Source organism: Eschrichtius robustus, chromosome 4 (assembly GCF_028021215.1).
Source record: "Eschrichtius robustus isolate mEscRob2 chromosome 4, mEscRob2.pri, whole genome shotgun sequence".
Taxonomy (NCBI): Eukaryota; Metazoa; Chordata; class Mammalia; order Artiodactyla; family Eschrichtiidae; genus Eschrichtius; species Eschrichtius robustus.
In genome coordinates, this window is record NC_090827.1 from 95,226,249 (window position 1) to 95,252,509 (window position 26,261).

Sequence of the window (26,261 nt, forward strand, 5' to 3'; positions counted from 1 at the left end):
TGGAAGCGAAACACATACAAGTCAGACTGCAGCTCCCAGCAGTCTCTCATTCTCAAGCCAGTCTACACTCAGCCTCTAGCAATTAGACAAAATTACCATTTAAGAATTTTTATCGGGTTAGGTCTCCAGTGACTCCTGATCCAGGTTAGCAGATTCGGTCTGTCTCTCAACAGATGGGTCTGTCTCTCCAGATTTCAAGGTGGTAGTTTGCTCTGCAACCTCAGTTCTCTAATGGGTACAAGAAAAATCATTGATTATCTGTCCAGCATTTTTGTTGCTGTTTTAACGAAAGGAACAACAACTTCCAAGCTCTTTACATGCTGGAGCTTAAAATGGCAAAATGATTACTTTTTAAACTTAAAATTTTATTACTCTATTGTGGGTCATTCACTGCACATTATTTGTGGGAGGAAAAATACAATAATAGTTGTTGTTTTTATTTTCCCTGACTCGGTTAAAACATAACATGTATGACTATAAATTTAATAAAAATGCCTCCTATGAAGATAAAAAGATAATCTGGAGATTTCTCCTGAAAAGCAGCAAATGTTTGAGTACTTACATAAAAAAAGAGAATACTTTTTTTTAATAATTACTTTTATTTCAAGTACATTTACTCACATAGCATCAACCCACAGAAGTTCCCGCACCTGGGGAATATTGAGGCGGATGATGTCTACACTAATTACATTTATACTTAAGCTAAGGAAAGGACAAATCAGTTTCAGCTTTTAGGAATAAATCATTAGCTGATTTATTCAGGCATCAAAATAGGAACGTTCCCCTGAAAAGCAATGAATCGACTCAGTGCATTCCATACACCATATATTATTTTTTATAGCTAAGGAGTCCTTGATATTTTTTCGGATTGCCAACAGTTTTTTATGTGTGTGTGCCTCTATTTCAGAAATTAGCCAAAAAATATATGATACTTGGCACTTCAGTCATTTGTCCATTTTATGTGTGTGTGTGTACATTATGTTTTTTATAACTGCTCTTTCAAGATTTAAAGGATTTCTCAAAATGCTTCTGCAACCTACGTAAAATAGGTCAGACAGTATGTGAGCTCAAATGAAAATAACTAAGGAAAATAACTAAGTCTGCCACAGACTTACTTCTCCTTTTTAGCTTTCTAAATGTATCCATCCTGCTGAAGGAGACTTTCAATAGGGGAAGAAAAATACAGGCTATTGTGTAGGTGTCTACACTGTGTGCACTGACCTCAACCAAAATTGTTAACATAATTCAGAGTCCTAAGTTTTGGCAGATGAGTGTGTGACTGAAAAATGCACAGTATGTGGAATACAGAGTGAGATATTTATTCTCAACTGGCTGGTTAATGCAGCTGTGTCCTGTCTGTCCTATATAAGGCCATATTAAAATTTTGAAGGGGATATTCCTTTATAACAACATGATTCATCTTTTGGACTATATGACTTGATATTGTACTAGGATATTGAAGTTTAGCTTATACTTACTGTTACATGAGAGAGGAAAAATCTAGATAGCACAAGTAATCAAAATCATGAACTGACTGATAAAGACTTATATATTTTAAACTTTATGTAACTGGAGAAAATAAAGAGCTAATAGAGCAAAGAGGATACAATTACAAAATGGATCATAAGGCCTGGTTAAATGAAGTGCTGACAACAATGCAAATTTACGACTAAAATCTATAATCTTCTGATTATGTCTATACCTGCAATACATCTTAGAGAGTTGGTCATTTATACGGGAATCTGACTGATGCAGAAGTGGGATCTAGATCAATCAGCCAGAGAAACATATCTGACTTTACATTCAGCAGCAAGGAAATTTTATAGGTTACTCAAGTGCTGCAAAAACTCTAATTTTCAATGTCATTTGGTCTCCTTGCTCACATTTAAATTTGATTTATAGTGTGAAAGAAATGGCACATACCCTTATTGCTATATAAAGGTCACTTTTAAGAAATAAGTATTTTTAAGCCTGATTTTTTTCCCTTCTTTTCCAAATTGCAGTTTAGAAGGGGAGGTTTTAGGGGAAAAGCCCCGGTCTGCTAACTTGAGGAAGAGTTCGGGCTGGGGAGAGGGAAGGCTATAAAAAGAGAAAAAGGTTTAAAATGCCTCCTAACTCCTTTAAACAATAGCCAGCAGTTAGAAATGGAAAGAAAACTAGAAGATAATTGAGATTTAAATCACATCCTGAAGCCTTTTAATAGTTTTGCCCTAGGATTTAGAACTTGAGAATTTAATTTTTTGAAAACACTTCTATGATGCCTGACATTTAGACAACTGTTTAAGAGAAGAAAATACTGTGACAGTAAAAGATTAGCTAAACTGTACTCTGGACATGGAGGAATGCAAATGAGAGTATGCAGCTGTAAAACAGTGCACATCAAAAACGCTGTGGAGACAAATAAGCAGAGGGAGTGACTTTCAAACTAAGAAACTGGGTCAAAAATCAGATAAAGCATGTATCTGTAACAGCAGCGTTTCCTTATCGGAATTGTTTAAGCTTTAATATTGAATTTTACTGTGCTTACTTTTGTTTAACCATATGTGGTTCAAAATCACATTTACAAGTTAACTTTTTTCCCCTAAAATACTTAAAGCAAGATAATAGCACAAGTAAGCAGCAGTTTCTAGAGTCACAACTCAATCTAATGTTATTCACCCTGGATGCTAATTACAGATCATTTACTCATTTGAGAGTCTTCCCTTTAGATCTTAGAAAAGTGTTTTGAGATTCCAAAACTAGCCTAATATAATGCAGTTCCCTGAGAGGAAGATCAATAAGAATCACTGTTCATCATCTCTAACCTTAATTACTAGTAAATTCCTGTCAACAAATACTGGTAAACGGTTAGATTGGGGGATAAAAAGTCTTGCAAAGATGAGTGACTTTAGGAAGACACAAAGCTAAGACAGAGTGGGCAGAATTCAGGAGAGGAGCTAGTATTTGAAAAAATATATAGATAGATAGATATTTACATAATGAGCTCATATTTAGGTATTTTTAAACATGCTGGAAGTAACCTCAAATGTTCAACAACTATCATCAACACCTATCACAGACATTGAAGATGTTATATACACCATTCGTACCAGATTTTTCCAGAACAAATCTGAATTTAAATAGTGTCTTTCATTTTCTTGTATCATTATGTCTTTGCCCCTTTACATGAAATTGGCCTGCAAAAACTGGTGTTCTTGGGGGCTTCCCTGGTGGCGCAGTGGTTGAGAATCTGCCTGCCAATGCAGGGGACACAGGTTCGAGCCCTGGTCTGGGAAGATCCCACATGCCGCGGAGCAACTGGGCCTGTGAGCCACAATTACTGAGCCTGCGCATCTGGAGCCTGTGCTCCGCAACAAAGAGAGGCCGCGATAGTGAGAGGCCCGCGCACCATGATGAAGAGTGGCCCCCGCTTGCCACAACTAGAGAAAGCCCTCGCATAGAAACGAAGACCCAACACAGCCATAAAATTAAAAATAAATTAATTAATTAAAAAAAAAAAAAACAACAAAAAACAAACTGGTGTTCTTTATACCCAACCATCCCAAGCTCACCAGGGTTGTTGCCCAGTGGACCCACTGCTCTTGGGTCCGAAAATCATCTCATTTCAATCTCGGTGTCTTGCAACTTGTTTCTGACTCAGGCCTCTTGTGGTTTAAAAAAAAAAAAAAAAAAATTGGACTCTACTGTAACTTCCTGAACTAAGATCTCCCTTGCAATTACTCCCTCATCCTTGAATTTGACCAGAACTAGTACTTACAGAGCTGAGCAAGAGATATTTGCTCTTGTAGCCTCTCTTTTGAGATACCTGCATCAGCATTCCCCTCTTGAATTCTAATCTTGGCCTCCTACTCTGCCACCCATACATCTACATGCACCAATTAAGGAAATGAATAGAAAATAATTCACATGCATGTTCATAAATATCAGTTTGTCCTGAATTTCTATTTGAAAAATATGATCTATCATTCTTTGAGGATTTTGGCAGCCACCAGAATGCATCACTTAGATCTCCTGCTGCAATCAGTGTAACTGTCATCCCCACCACTTTCAAGCTGAGACTTGGTTCCTTCAAGCTCCTCTCAGCACAGTGCATTCATTCTGGCAAGGTGAGTCAACTTTGGCTCAAGTGCACACTCATCTCCACCTCCATGAACCTTTCTTAGAACTATACTATAGTCCAAGACTCTTAATACCCAGTTTTTCTTCTTTTCTTCTTCAGAGGTGCCATACTTGCATCAAACCAGTAAGCTCACCTTGCTTCTTCCCCCTTATTCTTCACAGGCATTTCACCAAGTCTTTTCCATCTTTAATCCATACTGTGTTTGCTTCTTAAAAGCCCCAAACTGACACAAGAATATCAAATATGTGGACTCTTTTCCAGGTTACATGCCCATGAATGAATTTTAATGTAAAGTAGTGAACAATTTCATGGCTGCTTAAGTTGGAAGCATTTGGAATAAAATTTCAATTCTGTAGAGAACTAGTTGCATAATTTTAGACTATCATTCAAGCCTTCATTTTCTACTTTCTAAAATAAAATATCAATAATTATCTCAGGGGGACCATCAAGATGGCAGAGGAGTAAGACATGGAGATCACCTTCCTCCACACAAATACCTCAAAAATACATCTACATGTGGAACAACTCCTAAAGAACACCTACTGAATGCTGGCAAAAGACCTCAGACTTCCCAAAAGGCAAGAAACTCCCCACGTACCTGGGTAGGGAAAAAGAAAAAACAGAGACAAAAGAATAGGGAAGGGACCTCTAATTCTGGGAAGGAGCTGTGGAAGAGGAAAAGTTTCCACACACTAGGAAGCCCCTTCACTGGTGGGGATGGGGTGTGGGCAGGGGGAAACTTCAGAGCCATGGAGGAGAACACAGCAACAGGGCTGCAGAGGGCAAAGAGGAAAGATTCCTGCACAGAGGATTGGTGCTGACCAGCACTCACCAGCCTGAGAGGCTTGTATGCTCACCCGCTGGGGTGGGTGGGGGCTGGGAGCTGAGGCTCTGGCTTCAGAGGTCAGATTCCAGGGAGAGGACTGGGGTTGGCTGCGTGAACACAGCCTGAAGGGAGCTAATGCACCACAGCTAGCTGGGAGGGAGTCTGGGAAAAAGCCTGGAAGTGCCTAAGAGTCAAGAGACCATTGTTTCGGGGTGCGCAAGGAAAGGAGATTCAGACAGTGCCTAAACGAGCTATAGAGACAGGCACGAGCCACGGCAATCAGCACGGACACAACAGACGGGCATGAGATGCTAAGGCTGCTGCTGCCGCCACCAAGAAGCCTGTGTGCAAGCACAGGGCACTATCCACACCGCCCCTCCCAGGATCCTGTGCAGACTGCCACTGCCAGGGTCCTGTGATGCAGGGACAACTTCCCTGGGAGAACACACGGTGTGCCTCAGGCTGTTGCAACGTCATGCCAGCCTCTGCTGCTGCAGGCTCGCCCCACATTCTGTACCCTCCCTCCCCCACTCGGCCTGAGTGAGCCACAGTGCCCTAATCAGCTGATACTTTAACTCTGTCTTGTCTGGGCTGGGAACAGATACCCTCAGGCGACTTACAAACACAGGTGGGGCCAAATCCAAAGCTGAACCCAAGGAGCTGTGTGAACAAAGAAGAGAAAGGGAAATCTCCCCCAGCAGCCTCAGGAGCAGTGGATTAAATCTCCACAATCAACTTGATGTACCCTGCATTTGAGGAATAATGGAATAGACAACAAATCATACCAAAATTGAGGTGGTGGACTTTGGGAGCAACTGTAGACTTGGGGTTTGCTTTCTGCATCTAATTTGTTTCTGGTTTTATGTTTATCTTAGTGTAGTATATAGAGCTTATTACCATTAGCAGATTTGTTTATTGATTTGGTTGCTCTCTTCCTTTTTTTTTTAATATATGTATGATTTTTCCTTTTTCTCTTTTTGTAAGTGTGTATGTATATGCTTCTTTGTGTGATCTTGTCTGTATAGGTTTGCATTTACCATTTGTCCCAGGGTTCTATCTGTTGTTTTTTTTTTTTTTTTTTAAGTATAGTTTTTAGTGCTTGTTATCATTGGTGGATTTGTTTATTGGTTTGGTTGCTCTCTTCATTCTTTCTCTTTTTTATTATTACTTTTATATTGTTTTATTTTTAATAATGTTTTTAAATTTTTATTTTAATAACTTTTTTATTTTATTTTACTTTATGTTATTCTATTCTATTCTATTCTATTCTATTCTATTCTATTTTATTTATTTCTTTTTTTTTCTCCCTTTTCTTCTGAGCCGTGGGGCTGAAAGGGCCTTGGTGTTCCAGCGGGTGTCAGGCCTGATACTCTGAGGTGGGAGACTGAGTTCAGGACTTTGGTCCACCAGAAATCTCCCGGCCCAATGTAATATCAAATAGCAAATCTCTCCCAGAGATCTCCATCTCAACGCTAAACCCAGTTCCACTCAACAACCAGCAAGCTACAGTGCTGGACACCCTATGCCAAAAAACTAGCAAGACAGGAACACAACCCATGCATTAGCAGAGAGTCTGCCTAAAATCATAATAAGTTCACAGACACCACAAAACACACCAAAAGACGCTGTCCTTCTCACCGGAAATACAAGATCCAGCCTCATCCAACAGAACACAGGCCCAGTCCCCTCCATGAAGAAGCCGACACAACTCACTGAACCAACCTTACCCACGAGGGAAGGCCCCAAAAACAACAGGAACTATGAACCTGCAGCCTGTGAAAAGGAGACCCAAAATGCAGCAAGTTAAGCAAAATGAGAAGAGAGAAAAATACACAGGAGATGAAGGAGCAAAGTAAAAACCCACCAGAACAAACAAATGAAGAGGAAATAGGCAGTCTACCTGAAAAATAATTCAGAGTAATGATAGTAAACATTATCTAAAATTTTGGAAACAGAATGGAGAAAATACAGGAAACTTTTAACAAGGACCTAGAAGAACTAAAGAGCAAACAAACAATGATGAACAACACAATAAATGAAATTAAAAATACTCTAGATGGGATCAATAGCAGAATAACTGAGGCAGAAGAACGGATAAGTGACCTGGAAGCTAAAATAGTGGAAATAACTACAGCAGAGCAGAGTAAAGAAAAAAGAATGAAAAGAATTGAGGACAGTCTCAGAGACCTCTGGGACAACATTAAACGCACCAACATTCAGATTATAGGGGTCCCAGAAGAAGAATAGAAAAAGAAAAGGTCTGAGAAAATATTTGAAGAGATTATAGTTGAATACTTCCCTAATATGGGAAATGAAATAGTCAAGTCCAGGAAGCACAGAGAGTCCCATACAGGATAAACCCAAGGAGAAACACGTCAAAACATATATTAATCAAACTATCAAAAATTAAATACAAAGAAAAAATATTAAAAGCAGCAAGGGAAAAGCAACAAATAAAATACAAGGGAATCCCCATAAGGTTAAGAGCTGATTTCTCAGCAGAAACTCTGCAAGTCAGAAGGGTGTGTCAGGACATATTTAAAGTGATGAAAGGGAAAAATTTTAAACCAATGTTACTCTACCCAACAAGGGTCTCATTCAGATTCCACAGTGAAATTAAAACCTTTACAGATAAGCAAAAGCTAAGAGAATTCATGACCACAAAACCAGCTTTACGACAGATGCTAAAGGAACTTCTCTAGGCAGGGAACACAAGAGAAGGAAAAGACCTACAATAACAAACCCAAAACAATTAAGAAGATGGTAATAGGAACATACATATCGATAATTACCTTAAATGTAAATGGATTGAATGCTCCAACCAAAAGACATAGAGTGGCTGAATGGATACAAAAACAAGACCTGTATATATGTTGTCTACAAGAGAGCCATTTCTGACCTAGGGACACATACAGACTGAAAGTGAGGGGATGGAAAACGATATTCCATTCAACTGGAAATCAAAAGAAAGCTGGAGTAGCAATTCTCATATCAGACAAAATAGACTTTAAAATAAAGACTATAACAAGAGACAAAGAAGGACACTACATAATGATCATGGGATCTATCCAAGAAGAAGATATAGCAATTGTAAATATTTATGGACCCAACCTAGGGGCGCTTCAATATATAAGGGGCACTTCAATATATATATATATATTATATATATATTATATATATATATATATATATATTATATATATATATATAATATATATATATTATATATATAATATATATAATGCTAACAGCCATAAAAGGGGAAATCAACAGTAACACAATCATAGTAGGGGACTTTAACACCCCACTTTCACCAATGGACAGATCATCCAAAATGAAAATAAATAAGGAAACACAAGCTTTAAATGATACATTAAAGAAGATGGACTTAATTGATATTTATAGGACATTCCATCCAAAACAACAGAATACACTATCTTCTCAAGTGCTCATGGAACATTCTCCAAGATAGATCATATCTTGGGGCACAAATCAAGGCTTGATAAATTTAAGATAATTGAATTTGTATCAAGTATCTTTTTCGACCACAATGCTATGAGACTAGATATCAATTACAGGAAAAATTCTGTAAAACATACAGAAACATGGGGGCTAAACAGTACACTACTAAATAACTAAGAGATCACTGAAGAAATCAAAGAGGATATCAAAAAATACCTAGAAACAAATGACAATGAAAACACAACGACCCAAAACCTATAGGATGCAGCAAAAGCAGTTCTAAGAGGGAAGTTTATAGCAATACAATCCTACCTTGAGAAACAAGAAACATCTCAAATAAACAACTTAACTTTACACCTAAAGCCATTAGAGAAAGAAGAACAAAAAAATCCCAAAGTTAGCAGAAGGAAAGAAATCATAAAGATCAGATCAGAAATAAATGAAAAAGAAATGCAAGAAATGATAGCAAAGATCAATAAAACTAAAAGCTGGTTCTTTGAGAAGATAGACAATACTGATAAACCATTATCCAGACGCATCAAGGAAAAAAGGGAGAAGAATCAAATCAATAGAATTAGAAAGGAAAAACGAGAAGTAACAACTGACATTACAGAAATACAAAGGATCATGAGAGATTACTACAAGCAACTATATGCCAATAAAATGGACAACCTGAAGAAAATGGACCAATTATTAGAAAAGCACAACCTTCCGAGACTGAACCAGGAAGAGATAGAAAATATGAACAGACCAATCACAAGCACTGAAATTGAAACTGTGACTAAAAATGTTCCAACAAACAAAAGTCCAGGACCAGATGGCTTCACAGGTGAATTCTGTGGAACATTTAGAGAAGGGCTAACACCTATCCTTCTCAAACTCATCCAAAATATAGCAGAGGGAAGAACACTCGCAAACTCACTCTATGAGGCCACCAACACCCTGACACCAAAACCAGACAAAGATGTCACAAAAAAGGAAAGCTACAGGCCAATATCACTGATGAACTTAGATGCAAAATTCCTCACCAAAATACTAGCAAACAGAATCCAACAACACCTTAAAAGGATCATACACCATGATCAAGTGGGGTTTATCCTGGGAATGTAAGGATTCTTCAACATATGCAAATCAATCAATGTGATAAACCATATTAACGAACTGAAGGATAAAAACCGTATGATAATCTCAGTAGATACATAAAAAGCTTTCGACAAATTTCAACACCCATTTATGATAAAAGCCTTCCAGAAAGTAGGCATAGAAGGAACTTATCTCAACATAATAAAGGCCATATATGACAAACCCACAGCCAACATTGTCCTCAATGGTGAAAAACTGAAACCATTTTCACTAAGATCAGGAACAAGACAAGGTTGCCCACTCTCACCTCTATTAGTCAACATAGTTTTGGAAGTTTTAGCCACAGCAATCAGAGAAGAAAAAACAGTAAAAGGAATCCAAATCAGAAAAGAAGAAGTAAAGCTGTCACTGTTTTCAGATGACACGATACTATACAGAGAGAATCCTAAGGGTGCTACCAGAAAACTACTTGGACTAATCAATGAATCTGGTAAAGTAGTAGGATACAAAATTAATGCATAGAAATCTCTTGCATTCCTATACACTAATGATGAGAAATCTGAAAGAGAAATTAAGGAAACACTCCCATTTACCACTGCAACAGAAAGAATAAAATAGCTAGGAATAAATTTACCTAAGGAGAAAAAGACCTGTATGAAGAAAACTATAAGACACTGATGAAAGAAATTAAAGATGATGCAAGCAGATGGAGAGATATACCATGTTCCTGGATTGAAAACATTGTGAAAATGACTATACTGCAATCTACAGATTCAGTGCAATCCTTATCAAACTACCAATGGCATTTTTCACAGAACTAGAACAAAAAATTGCACAATTTATATGGAAACACAAAAGACCCCGAATACCCAAAGCAATCTTGAGAAAGAAAAATGGGGCTGGAGGAATCAGGCTCCCTGACTTCAGGCTATACTACAAAGCTACAGTAATAAAGACAGTATGGTACTGGCACAAAAACAGAAATATAGATCAGTGGAAAAGGATAGAAAGCCCAGAGATAAACCCCTGCACATATGGTTACCTTATCTTTGATAAATGAAGCAAAAATATACAATGATGAAAAGACAGCCTCTTCAATAAGTGGTGCTGGGAAAACTAGACAGCTATGTAAAAGAATGAAATTAGAACACTCCCTAACACCATACACAAAAATAAACACAAAATGGATTAAAGACCTAAATATAAGGCCAGACACTATAAAACTCTTAGAGGAAAACATAGGCAGAACACTCTATGACATAAATCATAACAAGATACTTTCTGACCCACCTCCTGGAGAAATGGAAATTAAAAAGAAAAATAAACAAATGGGACCTAATGAAATGTAAAAGCTTTTCACAGCAAAGGAAACCATAAACAAGATGAAAAGAAAACCCTCAGATTGGGAGAAAATATTTGCAAACAGGGCAACTGACAAATGATCAATCTCCAAAATATACAAGCAGCTCATGCAGCTCAATATCAAAAAAAACCCAACCTAATCCAAAAGTGGGCAGAAGACCTAAATAGACATTTCTCCAAAGAAGACATACAGATGGCCAAGAAGCACATGAAAGGATGCTCAACGTCACTAATCATTAGAGAAATGCAAATCAAAACTACAATGAGGTATCACCTCACACTGGTCAGAATGGCCATCATCAAAATATCTACAAAGTATAAATGATGGAGAGGGTGTGGAGAAAAGGGAACCCTCTTGCACTGTTGGTGGGAATGTAAATTGATACAGCCACTATGGAGAACACTATGGAGGTTCCTTAAAAAACTAAAAATAGAACTACCATACAACCCAGCAATTCCACTACTGGGTATATACCCTGAGAAAACTATAATTCAAAAAGAGTCATGTACCACAATGTTCATTGCAGCTCTATTACAATAGCCAGGACATGGAACCAACCTAAGTGTCCATTGACCGATGAATGGTTAAAGAAATGTGGCACATATATTCAATGGAATATTACTCAGCCATAAAAAGAAATGAAATTGAGTTTTTTGTAATAAGGTGGATGGCCCTAGAGTCTGTCATACAGAGTGAAGTAAGTAAGAAAGAGAAAAACAACTACTGAATGCTAGCACATACATATGGAATCTAAAAAGAAAGAAAAAATGGTTCTGAAGACCCTAGATGCAGGAGAAGAATAAAGACACAGAGGTAGAGAATGGACTTGAGGATGTGGGGAGGGGGAAGGGTAAGCTGGGATGAAGTGAGAGAGTGGCATGGACATATACACACTGCCAAATGTAAAATAGATAGCTAGTGGGAAGCAGCCGCATAGCACAGGGAGATCAACTCAGTGCTTTGTGACCACCTAGAGGGGTGGGATAGGGAGGGTGGGAGGTAGACGCAAGAGGGAGGAGATATTGGGATATATGTTTACATATAGCTGATTCTCTTTGTTATACAGAGAAACTAACACACCATTGTAAAGCAGTTATACTCCGATAAAGATGTTAAAAAAATAAGGATAAGTGCTCTGGTTCAAGAAAAAAAAATAATTATCTCATATAGGGTTATCGTATGGAGGAGGATTTCAACATATAGAAAACACCTCTTAAGCGGTAATGTTAGAAGTAATGAATGAAGAATGAGAGATCTTCCGGAAATTCATTTTGCAAACTTAAAGGAATGAGTATTGAAGTGGAATGTTTATATTTCTCTCTGGTACTAGGGAAAAGTCAGTTTGAGTAGAGAAGAAGAAAGATTGACATTGTTGACAAGTTCTCTTAGAATTACCTCTCCAGAGCTAAAGTTTTCTAGGAAATCTTGGGTTGCTGAAGTCCTAACTTGCTCTCAGGGATTTTAGTAGCTCTCACTCTTTAATAGGAAAGAATGATAATTTTAGGGGAAATGTGTCATTAGGACACCTACAGAACTGTGGAATCTGAAATTTGGAAATTTAAACTTTAACGGTGATTTTGGCTTGGACTTGAAGGATTATAGAAGTGATCTCTGTATTTCTAAATAGCCCCATTCTAGGCATGATCATTTAGGTTGATTAGTGCTGGGTCCTCAAGTGGTTTAATCCTCAAATAACCTGACTAAATTGAAAGAAAATAATCATATGGCAAATCAGAATCTTTAGGATATTTAATTATAGTGGAAACAGTATTGAAAGATACTACAAGTGTTTGAGAAAGAATGTTGATTGGCAACACTCTCTACTATGAGAAAGAAATAATAAGCTTGTATTTTATATTATTAAAACCGCTTTTTATGTATAGAACTTTAATATTTGATGCAGAGAAAATGAACTTAATTATTGCAAATTCTTAGTCTTATATGTTAGAATGAGATATATTAAACATGAAATGTCCTTCTAGTTTAAGAACACTGTGACATGCACAACAGAAGAGAGGTTTTGAGGTCAAATCTGTCATTTCATATAATGTGACTTTCTTAAAGATCAGATGGTAATGCAGGTCAGCGATAAGAAAATAATGGATTCTGTGCATTCAGACAGTAAGTTAACACTTCAAGAACCAATTTGGCTTCTTTAAAGAATCAGAGATTGTCCAAATTTTGATTATCGAGTTAAAAACAAGATGTCACTTCCTAGATTACTGGTGCTATCTAAGGTAATAATTCACATATGAAAATAACACATTAAATCCTAAAAGCAAAGTGGCCAAATAGAAATTCTTTTTAACAGATCTATCTGCAATTATATTCTGAGGGGTTGTATATAAACAGCAATGCTGTGTGAGCAAGTGTGTATTATTTTAGTAGATTTAATAAACATAAAATCCACTAGACTACTGGCTGAAATCAGTTTCGATGGAGTAAGGAGCATGAGCTTTCTGAAAAGCTGAGTAATAACAAAGTGACCACACTGTGTATGTACACACAAGTTGGTGAGTTTCAGAAAATAAACAGAAAAAAAATACTAGATTTTTTCTATTAAAAATTTTTTAGAAAGTCATGATCAAAAAGTATCTATGCAAAGGGGGCTAGGCATGAGACATTGTATCCAAGAATAACGCTGTCAATTTAGGATTTTTTTCCCCATCAATCAGGGATTGGCACTTTTTTCTGTAGAGGGCCAGACTGTAAATAATTTAGGTTTTGCAGGCCACTTATGGTCTCTGCCTCATACTATTTTATTTCCTTTTTTTTTTTTCCTAAACAACCCTAAATATTTAAAAATTTTCATAGCTAGAGGTAGGACATACAAAGGCCAAGCACCAGATTTGGCCGTAAGTCTGTCGTTTGCCTACCCTTGATGGGTATTCTTGAAATAAAGTTGTCCACACACTGCACAGAATGGGTGCAGTGGATGAGACGGAATTAATGAACTCTGAAGGTAAGATAATGTGTCCAAAAGAACAGAAAATTCAATCACCAGGTTTTAGGATAGCTCACTTCTCTTAAAGAGGAATGAAATACCTGCAAATGAGAAACTTACCTGATTGGACTATCATATGGAAATGCAAACTCTACTGTATATTCAATTACATATTCTAGCAGGTACATTTGATTCTAGGTTTTTGTTCTTTCCTCTGCCTCCCTGCCCATTTCTCTTTTATGATTTTTAACAGAAATAACTGAGTATCTTTCCTCCTATCATATTAACATAACAGATGAAGAAAAAAAAGTTGGTAAAGAATTAGTAGTTATAATGTGATTTTTATTTGTTATGTTCCATAGAGAATTATTTGACATGGCTTAAACTGAATATAGCAAAAAATGTCTACACTAACGTGCAATTAAAAGACTGCTTTACTTTGAGATATTTTAACAAACATAGAATCATCTACATTATATCTATAGAAAAGAAGGCCAAAGCCTTAACTGCTTTTAGCACTCCCACCCCACAAATCTGATGAAAGATTTTAAAAGAGAATAAAAGAACATATTTTTTGTGGCATTCCAAAATACCCTTATTTAGGATGCTAATTATAATCAGCACACACATTACAGTGTTTCATCTGGAGAGTAATATATTTCACTTTTGACCTTATAGTCCTCTATGATGTCCTTATGCAGGATTCACAGTTCAGTGACAAAGAAGGCCAGAAAAGTCTGTTGAAGTATGTTAAGAGCTTCCTGTGGATGCACGTCATAATACTTTCTGATCACTCTAGGTGAGATGTTTTATGCAAGATGCTCCACTTCAATAGATGTCATTTTAATCCCCAAATGTTTGCAGTTTCCAAACAACTAAGGAAGAAAGAAAAAAAAAAGGAAGATGACACAAAAGAAGTGAAAAAGGAAATTCAATTAAAACTTAGAGAAGGCTAAAAGAAAGAAGTGAAGAGTAAGATGGATTTCAGAAAGGATAAAATTAACAAAGTATAAATAACATAAAATGACAAGCAAAGGCACAAGTAACAAGGTACGGAAAAAAAACAATTAAAATTTTTCATATGCTTGAAGACTTTGAGTAAACCATGAATTTTATATTTTTTTCTAATTTGAGAGTAGCAACAGCAATTAAACCTATATGTTCAACAAATACATTTGAGTATTTTTGACATTTTAGCACATTTAGTATTGCACTGACATCATCAAGTTTGTAGAATATAATACAACCATCTAGAATTGGCCTGACCAATACAGTAGCCAGTAGGCACATATGGTGACTGAGCACCTTAAATGTGACTAGTTCAGCTAAGGAATTGAAAATTTAATGTAATTTAATTAATTGTAATTTAAGTTTAAAATGGAATCATTGTGTAATATTTTTGCATTACATACAATGTTGCTGTTTTTGTTGGATTATATTTCACTTTAATCATAGTATTGTGTAAGATAGCATTGCTGTGTATTGTAGGGCCATGTTGAATGCATGCATTGTTTCTAGCATTACAAGTAAACATATCACCAATCTAGTTGGTGTTGTGAATGAAAAATATTGCCTGCCATATCAGTAAACAAAGGATATTGCAGCATCAAGCCATCACATTACAGCCTCCCTGATGGTGAGCCCTGAGGGAACTCAGGATGGAAACTCAGGATGTCTGCCATCTAGCAGTCAACTGCTGCAGACACCCACCATGGTGCACCTTGAGGAGACTCAGGATGAGAAAACGCAGGACACTGGCCCCAGATAGCTGAGGTGCTTATCAAAGGAATTATTTCATTGAGCCCAGATTCTTGCATCTTCCCATACGTAGAAAAGTGCTAAATAGCTTAACTTGAGATATCTGGTTTTCTTTAATTAACAATAATCTTTTGATGTTCTGACTACCCAGTCTTTGCTGCAAAAGCTTCTATATATTCTGTTTCCCCTCCTTGCTTCTTCAGAGCAGTCTTTCAGAGTTATCTGAGATGCAGTGTCCCGGGCTTAAATCCTCAGTTCTGTCCGCCAAAGAAAACATAATTCTCAACTTTTTAGGTTGTGCATTTTTTAAGTTGACAGTGTCAACACATTAATTCAGTTCAATTGTTTTTTGATGCACAGATGTAGCATTGTAATATGTTTCAAATACGCTATGAAACAGCATATTACATCAATATGTATATAAATTATAATTAATAATTGAACAGAAAGATTGATTCTTTTAATTAAATTATTTTCCAAATTGAAAAAAAGTGTAATCACATTTTAAAATTTTTAAAAAAGGCATAGTATTGATGCAGAACACCTGAACTTATACCACAACTACCATATCAGTAATAAAAATCAAAAAGACTGGAAAGGTGGCTGTAAATTTCATGATTAGTGGCAACTGCAATTGGCTATGACAGAATAAAATGAAAACCTTTTGGTTTGTTGGGTAAAATATATTAAAAATAATATGGTATACAAGAGCAGCAGACCTTTTCAGCAAAAAAGGTAAATTTCTTGAGAAATTTCCTCTCAATAGTCAAAAAAAATGATAAAATTTATAACCTGAATTCTAAATTAAATATAAAAAAAATTTAACAGAATCTGAGCTTATATGTTTGACTAGCTATAAAATAGATGATTCTTAGGTAAAAACAGCATTGTTTATAGAGTGATGGTAAAAGAAATTATCATTTCAATATTGGTGATTTTTAAAGAAAATTATGAAAAGGTTGAAGAAGATATCCTATTTAAAAAAAAAAAATTCAATTAAGCCACCAAGCAATTACCAGTAGAACATAAGACCTTTTTTTTTTTTTAACAATATCAAAGATCAATTGACTCAAAACTTGATAAATAGTAATTACTTTTCTTTAGCTTTAGATGAGCCATGTTTTGTCTCAAAGGACTTCCAAATTTACGAAGAAATATCAATAAGGCCTATTAAAAAAAAACTCATGGAATAGATATTTTCAATACTTTTATCTGCCAAAGAAAAATTTCAGTGAGATATGACAAAACATTTCTGTCATGACATAAGAAACCCCAAATATCTAAGAGACTGAAGTTTTCTTTAGTGCTTCCCTCCACTGTTTAATGCATATGGAAAATACCTGTACTCACTGAACAGAAGCAGAGTCTGTGAAGATCATCACGGGTTTAGTGGTTAAAATTATTCCATATATATATGTGCAAGTATTTTGAACCATCACCAGCTTATGGAACTGTAGAAAGAAATAAAAGATAATGATGGTGTGTATTTTGTCAAGACTCACTGTTTGATTAGTGGAAAAGTTTTACAAGGATTCACCATATTGTTAATTCCAACTCAAGATTTTCTTGAAACAAAAAGAATGCTTGCTAAATACTCAACAATGAAAGGCAATTTTAAAAAGGCACTGTGATTTGCATTTTCTCATCAGTATCAAATGAATACAAATATGCTTCATGTAGAGGAAGATCTTTGTGTTATCTAGAGAGACAAGTATGACAATTTATGATGAAATCTCAACTTTTCAATACACTAATAATGATTTTACATAATATTCTGACATGAATCAATGGCAAACAATTTCCATTTTAGCCAACAGCATTATATAAATTGTCTGCAAAACTATAAGAAAAATTAGAAGAATATTCTGTTGATATATTGTTGCTTTTTAATTTAAACAGTATTGCTTTGAATTCAATGTTAATAAAACACAGTGACCCAGGAGTACATTTATTTAACTACTTAAGTGTAATTTTTAAATTGTTGTTTTTGCTTAAAATCAATTATTCTTAAAAGGATAAATCAACTTTATCCAATAAATACAAATATTAATGGAAAATCATTTTAATCTATTCTTTATTGGATAAATACATATTTGGAAGAATTTGGATGTCCAATTTTATATATTTAGCTGAAATTTTCATGGAATCTAAATAGAGGTAAAGCATTTCTGATGAAAATTTAGCATCTAAATTGGGATATTTTCAAGTATAAAATACACTGGATTTCAAAGACAGTACCAAAAAAAGAATATAAAATGTCAGTATTTTATATTGATTTATATTGAAATAATGTTTTGGATATATTAAAATTATATATATATCCAAATAATGTTTGGATATTATTATAATATATCCAAATAATGCTTTGGATATATTATAATAATAATATTATAATATATCCCAATAATGTTTTGGATATATTAAAATTAATTTCATTTGCTTCTTTTTACTCATAAAAATAATTATAAAATTTAAAATTATATACATGGCCCACATTTTATTTCTATTGGATAGGACTAATCTAGAGCAGATAAGAAAATCAGTGCAAAACATAGGTCACTGTCTTTGTCACAGCATTGTTCAAAGATTAACAACAGAAACATAAATACTTAAATTTTTTCTCACTGTTTAACCACTGATTTTAGCTTATAGAGCATTGAAAGTATTTGTTCATAAGTGTGTATATTTACTTGTTTATACGTTTTCATAAACAGGGAGCAAAATACAAATTTTAAAATGAGAGTTTAAATCTTGGCTTTTTTACTTAAAATTGTTCAACAGTGAAAATATTACTTCTCTGAGTAGCATTATGAAGTGAATAATATCTACCTTATAGGGTAGTTCCACAATTATCAAGGGGGGGGGACTAAGAATTTGTAGTACTAAATATTAAATTTTCCTATGAGGTCCATAAACATTTTAATGTGCAGTGCAATTTCCTTCTTAAATAGATATATAACTCATAAACCATCTGATTACCAAGCCTACATAATATATAATCATATGCTACCTCTATCTTTATCAAAAAAAAAGAAATCAAGTCATGTATTTTGTACAATATAATCAAATATATATGGAAACAAAATATGCTTAATCATAATTTTATTCATGGATTTCTGGAAGAAAATAATTCTAAAATATGATATTAAAAAAAGATTTAGTAAAAATCTCCAGTACTTAGAAATTATACAGGACAATTCTGACTAACACATGGGTCAAATAAGAAATCTCAAAGGAAATTTAAAAATATTCTGAGCTAAGTGAAAATGAAAGACAACTTGTCAAAATGTGTACAATGCAAATGAAAACAGTGCTTGTAGGGAAATATACAGCGTTGAATGCATATATGAGAAAAGAAGAGAGATCTAAAATCAGTAATCTAAGCTTCCACCTTAGGAAATTGTAAAAGAAGAGCAAATTAAATCCAAAGTAAGCAGAAGAAAAGAAATAATAAAAATTTGAGCAGACATTAATGAAATTAAAATTAGGAAATTAATTAAGAAAAAAAAAAAACAAAACAATGAAACCAAAAGGTGGTTTTTTGAAATGATCTCTAAAATAAATATGTTTCTAGCCAGGCTAACTAAGGAAAAAAAGAGAGGGGAAAGGTGGGGGGAAGATGACACAAGTTGCTATCAGAAAGGAAAGAGGGGGCATCACTACAGGTAACCATAGACATCAAAAGGCTAATCAAAGAACGCTATGAACAACTTTATGCTCACAAATTTGATAACCTAGATGAAATGGATTAATTCCTTGAAAGACACAATCTGCTAAAATTCACACAAGAAGAAATAGACAATCTGAATAGGCCTATATCAAAGGAATTCAATCAATAATTAACCTTAATGTAAGTGAGTGAACCCTAATATAAACTATAACTTTGGGTGATAATGATGTGTCAATGTAAAATCACATATTGTAACAAATGTATCATTCTAATGCAGGATGTTGATAGTTGGGAAGACTGTTTATGCGTGGGAGAAGGGACTATTGGGAACTCTGTACTGTCTGCTCAATTTTGATATGAATCTAAAACTGCTCTAAAAAATAAAGTGTATTTAAAAAGAAAACATAAAAGAATTAGTTCTGAAAATCCAGATTGATGCAGTTCCACAAATTAAACTAGAAATTGTTCTACTATATTTCAGATTGTCTGTTAACAGAGCCTAAAAATATACATTGGAAAGGGAAGTATGTAGGATGGCCTGGTGAAAGGTCAGAGGCAAAATAAAATTCTTAAGAATGGGGAAAAAAAAGGATGTCTTTGCATAAATGTTTTAATCATTTCCAAGGTAAATGCACTTACTATTCACAAGTATTTCAGTTGTTTCCAAAAAATTATCTAAATCAAGCTCATTATTTTGAAGTAACCAAAAGAATGATGCAAAAACCAAACAAATTGCATCTTGAATCCTGTTGTGTGGAAGTGGAGAATTAAAAACACAGACAAAATTCTCTTAAGGACTTCATTCCCTGAGGGCATTGATGTCTCTGATAAGCAACCATCTAAATTTCTAAAATTTAGAAAATTATTTTCCTTGACAAAAGATATTTAATAAAAAATGATTTGTTCTTCTTTATCACTGAACTCTCAAAGGATAATTCCAACACTATAGTTGGGAAATTGGCTCAAGATTGGAGGAGTATGTTGGCAGCTGGTGAAGCTTCTTGAACCTTCAAATTTTGCAGCAGTATTTTATGTTTGAGGATCACACAAGTATGTTAGGAAAATTTACTGTCCCTGACTGTTTGCTAAAAAATTCTCTACATGATTTGAAGGAAGTAAAATATACCAGATGATATATTTGTTTTAATGTTTTATGAATATATATACATATATATATATATTTCTTAACATACAGACATTGTATCAGTGCTTGGTAGTCGATGAAATGTGTTCTTGTGTTTTCTTTCCATTTTAAATAAAATTTAGATGAAGGTATTAAAGTTCACAAGTACCTCCATTATTGATTGTCCTAAGTTTTATAGATATTATATATTAATCCACTCATGCTTATATGCATAATTAATAAGTATTGAAAGTATGTTATGTAACTATTAAAAACATTCCAAAGGCTTATAAATTTGAATGTGGTTATATTTACAAGATATGGCTAATATTAAAAGTTTTCCAATTTGTAAAATTAGCAACTTCTTTTCAAAACTTTCGGTAACAATAATGCATAATGTTGCTATTTTCTTGTATGGATTCTGGGGGAAAACTGACTTTAACAAACGCGTTTTACCTTCACTTTTAGGGTTGCAAGCACTGAGAAATAACATTTAATCCTCAGTCACAGTGTTCCTGGAAATCAGTAGGCTTTGGGCACTAACAACAACAAAGAAAATTCTAAATCAATGCAAATATCTAGGACACAAAATCAAAGTTACATACTATGGATTCCAAATTGACTGCTCTTCTTCCAGTACTCTTGAATCATACAATTGAACACATCACCTGTACCACAATCCACCATATGTCTGAAAAACGATTTCTTACACTGTAGGGAAATACAACAGAAAATTCAGTAAAAATTTATATAATAAAATATAGGATTTCTGTCATATCTACATCTGACTTATTGGGTTTTTCTCATTTTTCTCTCACTGCATCACTCAAAACATTTACTTTCTTAAAATCCCATAATTCAAGTCTTAAAGTGTAGAATTCCCCTTTATGTTATTCCTCTGCTAAATTCACATTTAGAAAAAAATCATGACTTTTTTTTGATAAGTATTAAATTTGACCCGTGTTGTATGACTATTTTCCCTATGACCAGACAGGCCCTCAAATTCAGAATCAGGAGAAATTATTTTTTAGGTCATCAGTTCTGCAATGTACAACATTATATTAACAAATACTACTAAAGATAAAATCTATGTGGCCTATCACGCAAAACCAAAGAACATAATTTCAATTTACCCTTGTAACACAAACTTCAAATTTTCTAACTTTGTTCAATTGAATTTGCAAAACTAGTGTTCCATTAACTTTTACTTAAGCTAATTCTTACCTCTTTTTCCCATTTGTATTTTAAAAAGCTCTCAGTGTTGAAATTCTATCCCAATTTAAGCAAATCTATTCCAATAAAATGACTTCCTTGAACTGGATTATTTGCCATACAGTACTTTATTTTCTCTTCCTCAATATTTGATAAACATTATCTGGAACCAATTAACACATTGATCATTTCAATGTTTATTAAAATCCTCTTAATGACTTTTAAAGAAGAAACATCGTTGTATTTACAAACATAATGCATTAATCTAAGACATCATGCAGAGAGAAGAAGACATTGAAAGCATAATTCATTGGTTGTATAAAACAGAGTCTTGTAAGCAGCTTGGTGAAATATTCTCAGGATGCTGTTATAAATATAATAACAATTTTCTGGTAGAGAAGTCAAGACAGCTTAGGGAATTGGTAAGGAGTTATGGGTGAAATTCTCAAAGGGTGCTATAGAGGCCCCAGGAAAGGGCTTAAATGCACTGAACCGAGGTAAGCAGCTGCAATTGATTTAGTAAGTAATAATGCAGAACAGAGGGAAGGAAAGAACAGAGGAACATGGGGCACTTCTGTCCTGGCTTCCGTGTTTTCCTGAAGGCCAAAGACCTAATTCTGCCAAACTTTTATTTTTATTTTTTTGGCGGCACCCTTGCGGGACACGTGGGATTTTAGTTACCCCAGGGATCAACCTGCACCCCCTGCAGTGGAAGTGCAGAGTCTTAACCAGCGGACCACCAGGGAAGTAAGTCCCCTGACAAACTTTTGAGATTAATTTTCTTTCTAAAAAGTATCATTTTCCTTTTTGACTAGTAAAGGTGCATCCGTTTCATACAACATTGGATTGCAGCTTTCTCAGAAGAGCATGAGACTGTCTTGTGTCATTGAAAGCTCAAAATTTACCTCTCCCTTTCTCTGCCACACCTTGAGAAATGATTTTCATCACCTGCTTCACCTTCTCAAGGATGAAGGTACTCAAGTCAACCATTTTGTTCGGTAGCTTCTGGGTGGATCTTGGCCGTGACAGAATTAGAAAGAAGCCATGATGTGTGGTGTAGTTAATGCTCTTACCTTTGCTCCAGGAGACAGTTATAACTGGTGTATCTGACAACATGCAGCATTATTTTAGAGCCCCATATGTTAAGAATGATTTCATGCAGTCGTTTAAGCAGAACCTTCCCGGGCTGCTTGAAACTCAGCAGGATTGTTGCAGGGACAGGCGAGTCACAGTTCTTCGGGTTCAGACAGCTCTGGTGACCTCTTCAAATGTCTCACAAAGATTAAGCTGTCAAACCTTGTCAGGTGGTCTGTGCTTTCAGAGGTTTATCCTTTTAAAAATTTAACGTGCTCTCATGGCTGTAGAATTTCTTCATTCACATCTTCCAGCTTTAATGTCCACTTCTCCCCTCTACACAATTGACCCTTAAACATCTTGGGCGTAGGGACGTTGGCCCGACGCTGTTGAAAATCCATGTACTGCTGTCTCTGCCTCAAAAACAAAGGAACTGATAGATGACCCACCCAAGGGCAGGAAAATAGTTTGGATAGAATCAGGACTTAAACTGTAGTTCTTTTTTTTAATCTCCAACCTTTTTTTCTTTTTTTTTTTTAATTTATTTTTATTGAAGTATAGTTGATTTACTATATTGTGTTAGTTTCAGGTGTACAGCAAAGTGATTCTGTTATACATACATGCGTATACCATAGTTCTTTTGATTCCACATATTTTGATTTCTGATTGAACACAAACTTTCCCCCACACTTAAAGATCTATAAAACAAAAATGTGGGCACTATATGTATTGGAAAAAAATCTGTGTATAATTGGACCTATGCAGTTCAAACCTGTGTTGTTCCAAGGTCAAGTCTATGGCCTTTTCTCCATCCAATGTCACTGTTTATAGATCACCCCTGCAGCATTTTACTGTGACACCACTGTTCAGACTTTTTCTTCAGACTAAAACCTTTCCATCCACATACCAACTATTCCTTCCATCTAGCACACCAAAATTATGCATATCATTCAAAGTGTAACCCATATGCCATCTCAAAAAAGAAAAAATAAACTATTAGGCATCTACAACTAATTCTAATTGTATTAGCTCTGTCATATATATTAGATTTCTTTTTTTCTTTTCCCTTTTTTTTTACATTTATCAGTTGAAATAGGCAATGTATCACAGTGGTTATGTTGGGATCTGGAGTTCAATTACACGCACTCAAATCTGGGCTGCTAAACTTAGTAGCAATATGATCTTGAATAAATTGTCTGAATTCTGCACTTCAGTTTCCTCATCTGTAAAATTAGAATTATGCAATCTAACACAGAGGATTTTTAAGATGATCAAATTGAGATACAATGCAGATAACTAGGGTCATGTTTGGCATAACTTAAGTGTTCTATAATGTTAGAAATCACTACTGTTCCAATCACTAGTGTTGTTGGAACTTACAGTCTCATATGTACCTGATTCTCATATGTACTTACATATAATATACTTGTCAATCATACAAAGCTCTAAGAATCATTCTATTGTCTTAATTTTTGTATCTTCTACAATGTTCAATGTATTTCCTTGTACACACTGGTCCTTCAAGAAGCATTTGTTAAATTCAGTCCATTGTGAAACATACTCAGATAATTTAATTTCAGCTCTTTGGGAGTAGGAACTATCTCTTCTCTGTATCGTCCAATATATTTTTACCATAAGTAGTCAAGAAATGGTGTTTGAATGAATGATTGAAAAAAGCCTTAGCAAATAAAGAAATCTTGCTCTCCAACACTTACATGTTTATGTTCATGCCTCCTTGGTCCCAGCATACCTATCTTGTAAAAATATGACATTCAAATGCAAATACAATGGCATTCAATGTCAAACTGGACCAGTGTTTGGAGAGGTAAACAAAAGGACATCCGTGATTCTTCTTATTGACTCAATAAAATTGGTGGGATCTGAGGAAGGAGAAACTTGGAGAGATGCATATGGACAAATTATAAATTAAAGTGTGTTTTGTATAGCTTATCTGCAAAATAATTTCAATATTATTCAGAGTCCTTCAATATTTTCAAACTGAGAAATTTTCAAATGAAATTGAGAATACAAATAAATCAAATTTTAAGTAATAAGGAGAAGATATATTTTAATAAGAAGTTAACAATGACACCTGGTTGTGTGTGTGTTTAATCAATGATCAGTATATTTTATATACATAATATATAAATATACACTATTATATATTACATAATAGGTTATATAATATGTATAAATAACATATATACAAATATATGTAATATGTTCAATTATTTGAGAGATGTTTAAAGAATATCTCAATTTCTCCTACCTATAACCCTGCAAAGTCAGTTTTATTGTTCCAATTTTACAAATGAAGGAATTACAGTCAAGGAGATGAAGTTAAGGCCACAAGGTAGTAAATGGCAACATTGGCTGTCGAATCAGAGTTTGAGCTGCAATCAAAGTCCACATGGTTTTTAACTACATAATGTTTAGAAATGATTTATAGGAAGTGCTTTGGCTCATTAGCATGATTTAAGTCAAGAAAACTTAGGGAGCATATTGTCTATGCTACTCTAATTCATTTGAAAAAACCATTTTGTAGCAGCGATTCAAATAATAGTGAAATAGAGAAGTAGCAGTAGTTGGTTCTTCGAGGGTAGAAAATACCACCCAAAAGGCTCTTTTCTCAAAGTGAGGATTTGAAACTTCATAAATTGTACTACAAACTCTGTTATTGTTCAGATGAGTTTGAGACCCTCTTAATAGCTTTACCTGTTCTTAGCAAGTAATAATGATTACTGTTTAAGAATGCCTTAACTGCATGTACTGAATAATTATTGTGACACACAGGGAACCTCTATAACTAGCATTTAACATGCTGGCAGAGTTTATTCAAGTATATACTTTAGCACTGTATTTAAACAATTTATAAATTCAGAAAGAAGAAGAAGGGAAAGAAGGCAGAGATTTGGCAAAGAGAAGGCCAAGGAGAAAAAGATGAACATGAAGAACATGAGGATAAGCAGGAAGCGTTGGGAGGTAGATGAGGCAGGCACAGGTGAAAAGAAGAAAAAGGATGGGAAAAGGAGAAATGAGTAAGGTTCATTACCTTACTCATTAAAAGGTCCAAACCTTTTAGTACTTTGAAGGGAACAGAAACATTATGAGCATTTTTAAAAGAATTTTGGGGTCATAGAGGCACTCCTATGACTGAAGTAATTGAATCAAAAGCTATCATTTCACATGTCAGGGATGTTATAATTATCAGACCAAGAGATGTTCTCTGAGAATTCTGTCCTAGCTGGCATACTTTTATTAGGAGGGTAAGACTGTGAGCAACAGAGACCCTTTTAAGGTTACCTTGGTGACTGGGGTGTGTTGTAAGGAAACATTAGGAAGAAAGTGTCTTAGTAGTTGAATAACATTCTTTCAGAAAATGGGAAGAGAATCTGAGATAAGAGTAACGTTATATTGTACCCCGAGAATCAGGAATTTTCCAGTCCCATCAATCTCTTACCATACCTGCTTTTTCAATTTTTAATTTTTCTTTCTCTTTGTGTTTCTCTCTAGATTTCTCACAATTTATAGTCTTTCTGCTTACTGTCTTCTCTCTGGTGCCTCTCTTCTCTTTCTTCAGCATCATTTGAGTCTCAGTTCTTGCCCTATTTATTTAGCACTCACAT